Here is a 6,809-nt window from a genome sequence, read left to right on the forward strand (position 1 = left end):
AATATGGTGCAGGGATATTTGATTACAAGATTTCATCTATGTAACGTTCTTTTTGTGCATTTCAAATATGATTTAGCCTGATGTGGGTCTGATGAAGATCCTTTTCATATTTGGAGGTGGTTTCTATCTATACAACTCCTGTGAAAAATGCTTTTCTTACATAATCTACCTTTAAGATTAATGTAATTATTTCCTCTTTTTATAACACCACTTATAATATATTTTTAAACTCTGTGCAATATAATATAGCCAGATAAGGTCAGTGATGTAATCTGAGATCAAATATTTAATTTTTTAGCCTCTTAAAGGGACATGAAACCCAAAATGTTTATTTCCTGATTCAGACAGACCATTTAATTTTAAGCAACTTTCCAATTTACTTATATTATCTAATTTGCTTTGTTCTCATTATATCCTTATTTGGAGAACATACCTAGGCTCAGGAGCAGCAAAGCACTACTGATAGCTAGCTTCTGATTGGTGGTTGCACATATATACCTCTTGTGATTGACTCCCCTGCTGTGTTTAGCTAGCTCCCAAAAGTGCATTGCTGCTCCTTTAAAGATAGAGAATGAGGCAAATTTGATAATAGAAGTAAATTGGAAAGTTGTTTAAAATTATATGCTCTAATTGAATAATGAAATGTCTTTTTGGGGTTTAATGTCCCTTTGAGCATCCAATTATGATTTTAACTGTTCTGCTATATCAGTGACGTCTATCCGGTGGCCCTCTGCACCAGTTTTTGCAGCACCTGGGAAAAAGCAGTACTAAGAACGTGTTCCATTGTTTTTTGTGACTAAATGTGGTCACAAATGTGGTGGATAAACAAACAAAGTGGCCACAACTCAAAAGAGCCTTTGGCCTGTGGGGGGCAGCAGATAGAGTGCACCCTTACATAAATATTACCTTATGCCACAGGACATTACTAGGAAATACATTCTTAATGGTGTGTTTAATAGCCATAAATATATGCCCTTAAGGCTTCTACAATATTGATCTGCTGATCCTCATGTGTTAGAAATCAATGTGCTATATCATATTTATTATGCAGCTCCCATGCAGAAGCGCGTGAAAATATCAGAAATCCAGAAGACGCTGAAGCTGCGGCAGATACTGCAGAAGGTGTGGACAATACGACTGCACAGACTGCAGATGCACAGCCAACCGACACATCAGCTGGTAATTGTAAACCCCGTCATTCTCTTCTCTAACTTTTCTATCTAGTTTTTACATTCTGACTTCATTCCTGTTTTTAACAAAGAAATGTCTCCACAACCTCTTGTCCCAATTCAGCCAATCAGATATTCTCTAGAACGTCAGATTTCTCTCTTTAAAGGGACATAACAATGGTAGTGACAATTGATGTGTGTACCTTTTTTTTCCACAATGACATTTTTTTTTCATATACTATTTTTTAACAGTAGCTTCTGCAAAGTAAAAATGGTTTGCAATGCAGAATAATGAATCCCCTTTTAATATCCCCAACAAAGTTACTTTTAGAGATCACATACAGGTGTAGACACATAATATGAATAGTTTACATTAGAGGGCAAGATTTAGTCAAAATTAAACTTTTATGATTCATATAGAACATGCAATTCTAAACCACTTTCCAATTTACTTTTATGATCAAATTTGTTATGTTCTCTTGGTATCCTCTGAAGAGACCTAGCTTTACACATCCGGTGAGACAATGATAAAGGCTTATGTGTGCCGCTACCAATCACCAGCTAGCTCCCAGCAATGCCTAGGCATGCTCATAAACAAAGGATACCAAGAGAACAAAGCGATTTTAATAAGATAAGTAAATAGTAAAGCTGCATTAACGTGATAAAGTGACTGGTGTAGTTGAGGTGTTGGCGTCTTCTGTAATGATGGATGGTTAGATCGTGATTGGAGTTTCTACATCTTACACACACACAGTACCCATGTGACTATAGAGAAAAAGGGACATTTGTGCAGCATTAATTAAGGAACTGTTTTGCTGTGATCTTATTTGAATATCAGATTGAGATGTAAATTTTTGTAACTGTGGTTTAAATATATTTTAAAATAGTGCCTTGTATTCTATAGGGCCGAATTATCCCTGTTTCCGTGTATGTATTGGGTACTTGTAAAGCACGGCTAATCACCCGTAAGGGTCTCAAGGCGCTGCTCATTTTATCAACCACGGAAGGATGAAAGGCTGAGTGAACCTCGCCAGAGATCGAACCTGCAACCCTTGGATTGCTACAGAGTTCAGCCACAATGCCTTAACATGCTGAACTATCTGTCCGGCTCGCTCCCAGCAATGCCTTCAGGCTCACCGGAAACAGCAGTTATGAAGCAGCGGTCTAAAGACCACTGCTCCATAACTTGTCTGCCTGCTCTAAAGCTGCGGACATCAATCCGCCGTATCCTATACGATCGGGCTGATTGACACCCCCTGCTAGCGGCCAATCGGCCATGAATCTGCAGGGGTTGGCATTGCACAAGCAGTTCACAAGAACTCCTTGTGCAATGATAAATGCCGACAGCGTATGTGCGGCAGGCATGATATGCTACATTGTATCATGTCCATCCACACTTTAATAAATCGGCCCCTATGGCTTTTCTTGCACTTGCTATGGTTGCAGAAGGGCAGAAGGTTCGGGTGTAATTTGCAGAATAATTTCTTCACAGAATGGGTAGTTGATTTGTGAAATAAACGTCCATTAGGGATGGTATAAACAAACACTGTTGGGGACTTTAATAATGCCTAGGATAAGCTTAAAGGGACAGTCAACACCAGAATTTTTGTTGTTTTAAAAGATAGATAATCACTTAATTACCAATTCCCCAGTTTTGCATAACCAACACAGTTATAATAATACACATTTTACCTCTGTAATTACCTTGTATCTAAGCCTCAGCAGACTGCCCCCTTATTTCAGTTCTTTTCACAGACTTGCATTTTAGACAATCAAAGCTGTCTCCATGGTAAATTCCTGTGCATGAGATCAATGTTATCTATATGAAACACGTGAACTAATGCCCTCTAGTGGTGAAAAACTATCAAAATGCATTTAGATTAGAGGCGGCCTTCAAGGTCTAAGAAATTAGCATATGAACCTCCTCGGTTTAGCTTTCAACTAAGAATACCAGTTGAAAGGTGAAAAAAAAAATATAGTAACATACATACACTGGACACCCATGATGAGCCCCTCATTCTGTCTGTGAGGTCTCTGGTTCTATTAGACTACTTTTCTATAACAAAACACACGTGCGAATATTTGACATTTACATTTACTGTGATTCAAGAGCATTTCTGAAGTTCTTGGTGCTGTAATTATTTTAACAGCTTAGCAAAATGTTATAATTTCATCTGTGATGGGCACTTGGCACTATAGATGCTATTGGCAGAAACACCCACTAACAATACACTCAGCAATATAGGTGAAGCAAGGCTCATGGAATTTTGAACATGATCTCACCTTTACAATGAGGTCTTTTGGCAACCTGATGAGTGTCTATAAATCTAGACCAGTGTCTGCAATATTTGGAGGATGAGTTATAGTGCTAGATGCTAATAAAATACCTTTATTACATCTTTCAGCCCAAATAAAACCTGTCATTGTGTTTCTTTATAGTTTTTTTTTAAATCAACTTTATTGTAAGAAAAGTAAAAGAAGTTACAAAGGATATGACAACAGTTTTCCATTTACAAGAACTTGATACATGTATAGCTGTCAACACAAAGTCAATTTAAGTTTATATAACACGTGTTTCTTTATAGTTTTAACTCAGATGAATTATAGTTTCAAAGTATAATTAATATTATTCATTAGATTATTGTCTCATAATACTTCCAATTTTTAAGGTCCTATAAATATTGTATTGCTTTTTTTGTGTGTTTTAGGGGAGACTGAACCTCCTACAGCAACAAGTGATGTCCCTCTATCCCAGTTATCTGTTGCAGATCTCCCTGAGGATGCTCCAGTCAATGTTACCATCACAGTCACTGCTACTCCATAAATTCTACGGAAGGACTGAATTTCTATTCTAGGACAATTTAGACAACCACCACCATCACCACTTTTTGAACACTTTTTGGATTTTTAAATATTTCTATACAAATGTTTTAAACTCACAAAGGTATTATATTAACATATGAACTTCTTGCAAAGCCCAGACTGTGAAGTAGCAAGTTGGTTAATTAATATTATATCAGAAACCCATAAGTAACAAGAGTTATGCCTACCAGAAGAACATCGTTATGGACAGATTGACTCATTACTGTTTCATTGCAAGCTCATGTCATGTTTGCAATTAACCCTTTCCTATCATTATGTATTTATTTTTAATTATAATGTTTAATTATCCTAATCCTTCTAGATCTGTCTGCAACCTTTGATACTGTTGACCACCCTCTTTTACTCCAAACCCTCCAATCCTTCGGGATTTGTGACACAGCCCTCTCGTGGTTCTCTTCCTACCTGTCTAACTGTACCTTTAGTGCAGCCTTCTCTGGTGCATCCTCTGCCCCTTTACCCCTTTCTGTTGGTCCCCTTCTCTTCTCAATCTATACGTCATCATTAGGTTCCTTAATAGAGTCCCATGGGTTTCAATATCATTTGTATGCTGGTGACACCAAAATATAGCTCTCTGAGTCTGCACCAGACCTATCTCCTTCCTTGCTAACTCGTGTCACTATCTTTCTCATATCTCATCCTCGATGTCCTCTCACTACCTTAAGCTAAATCTCTCCAAAACTGAGCTCCTTATTTTCTACCCTTCTTCCAAAATCTCCACCCCCCATTTTTCTATAACTGTTGATAACTTCATTATTACCCCAACTCTGCATGGCCAATGTTTTGGGTTCACACTTGACTCTTGATCTTGATATCTTCTTTCACTCCTCACATTTAGTCTTTGGCCAATTCCTGCCGCTTCCACCTTAAAAACATCTCTAATATTCGACATTTCCTTACACAAGACACAACTGAGATTTTTAACCCACTCTCTCATCCTTTCCTGCCTTAACTATTGCAGCTACTACCTCTCTGGTCGCCCTATCTGCCATCTAGCTCCTTTACAATCTATAGTGAATACCTTTGCCAGGCTTGTCTTCCTTTCACGTCGATCTTCATCTGCTGCACGAAATTCTGTCTCTGACATACAAGGCCCTCAACTGCACTGCTCCCCCCTATATCTCAGACCTTGTCTCCAGGGATTCTCCCTCCTGCCCTCTTCACTCTGCTCAAGACCTCCTCCTCTACTCCTCTCTTGTTACCTACTTACATTCTTGTCTACAGGACTTCTCCAAACTGGACCCTATCTTGTGGAACTCTCTGCCTTGCTCCACAAGACTCCCCCCCCCCCCCTAATTTTGAAAGTTTCAAACGCTCCCTAAAGACTCTACTGTTCAGGGATGCATACAACCTACACTAACCTTTTCTAACCCCAGTTCCTCTCCTCCTTTGTTTTCCCCTTGAACCCCCTTAGCTTGTAAGCCTATGAGCCCAGCTGTTTGCAGATCACTTTCATAAGAGCTGACTACAACAGTACGTATCATACCTCTGTTTATAGCGCTATGGAATCTGTTGGCACTCTACGAATAACTGATGATAACAATAATAATAATATCTAAACATGATTGCAATCATGAACAAACATTCTGATGATTATAATTTATAATTGTTTTAATGTATATATTAACGTATTTAATTATATAAAAGTGTGATTTCATTACTGTTTTAACATTTTAATAAAATCAGAAAATGATAGTGTTTGCCAATGACCTGGGGAGTAAAAATATGAGAGGAAGAGGGATAACACGGAGTAAAGAGAAGGACAATATAGATAGCAGTGGTGGATGAAAATAATTCATAAACTAGAAAAATTTTAACAATATATTGTTTCGAAGTGTTTTTCTTAGTTAATTTCTCACTCAACAGAGCTAATAGTAATGGATATACAATATGTTTTAAGATTAAAGGGAAGTTTTCATGCTACAAGTTGTTAGAATCACTGCTCAGTCATCTAGTCTTTTGTCATAGTTTGTATACAATTAGTTTAGAGTACAAAATCACTTACAGAACATATTTAGGAGCTAGTTTTTTTTCATTTACTGGTGTATATATATATATATTTATATGTTTAAACAATATATTGCTTTGTGATATAGATAGTTTGGATGAAACACACATTTAACTATCTTGGGAATTCCTGTTTTTTTCACCTATAAATCCAACGTAATGTAGCACTATTCACAATAGCCGTAATTATTCACAGCCAACTGTGAATTCAAACTAATTCATCAACAGTATATAGACAGTGTGGGTAGTGTAAACATTGTTGCAGGGTTCGCCATGAGCATGTTTTGTGAGATGTCCCAAAACGAGTCAGCGCCACAAAACAAGGGCTGCTTGGCTACATAGAAGAGATATTAGCAGTAGAAAGAGCAAGGTTCTTCTGCCACTTGATAAATAGTTAAGCCTCATCTTTGATTCTCTGTACAGTTCTGGAGAAGCACAAGGATATAAATAAAGTAAAAGGGTTTACAAGGGGGCTACTAAATCGGTACTTGGTCTCAAACATAAAACTTACAATGAAAGACTTTAAGGGGAAATAGTAGCACTAGAGCATTTTCTTATTACACTACTGTAAATGGGTACAACACATATTTAAATATGCTCTGGAGTGGCAATGCATTTCCATTCGTTTAATGGACAGGACCCAATCAGGTCGCAGCATATGTGCATAGCTGCCAATCATTTGTGTATTCAGTCAAGAGAAGAAATGCATTGCTCCTGTGGATGCACATTAACTCTTTTAGTGGAGGTTAAACA

General features: G+C 37.5%; 1 long non-coding RNA gene across 1 annotated transcript; it reads left to right on the top strand.

Moving 5' to 3' along the window:
• Positions 1-1,094: 1,094 nt before the first annotated feature.
• On the top strand, positions 1,095-5,871 carry LOC128638182 (uncharacterized). The gene is made up of 2 exons (XR_008399057.1): positions 1,095-1,179; positions 3,878-5,871. It is a non-coding gene; the product is annotated as an uncharacterized LOC128638182 (long non-coding RNA).
• Positions 5,872-6,809: the final 938 nt, after the last annotated feature.

This window comes from Bombina bombina, chromosome 8 (assembly GCF_027579735.1).
Source record: "Bombina bombina isolate aBomBom1 chromosome 8, aBomBom1.pri, whole genome shotgun sequence".
NCBI classification, from domain to species: domain Eukaryota; kingdom Metazoa; phylum Chordata; class Amphibia; order Anura; family Bombinatoridae; genus Bombina; species Bombina bombina.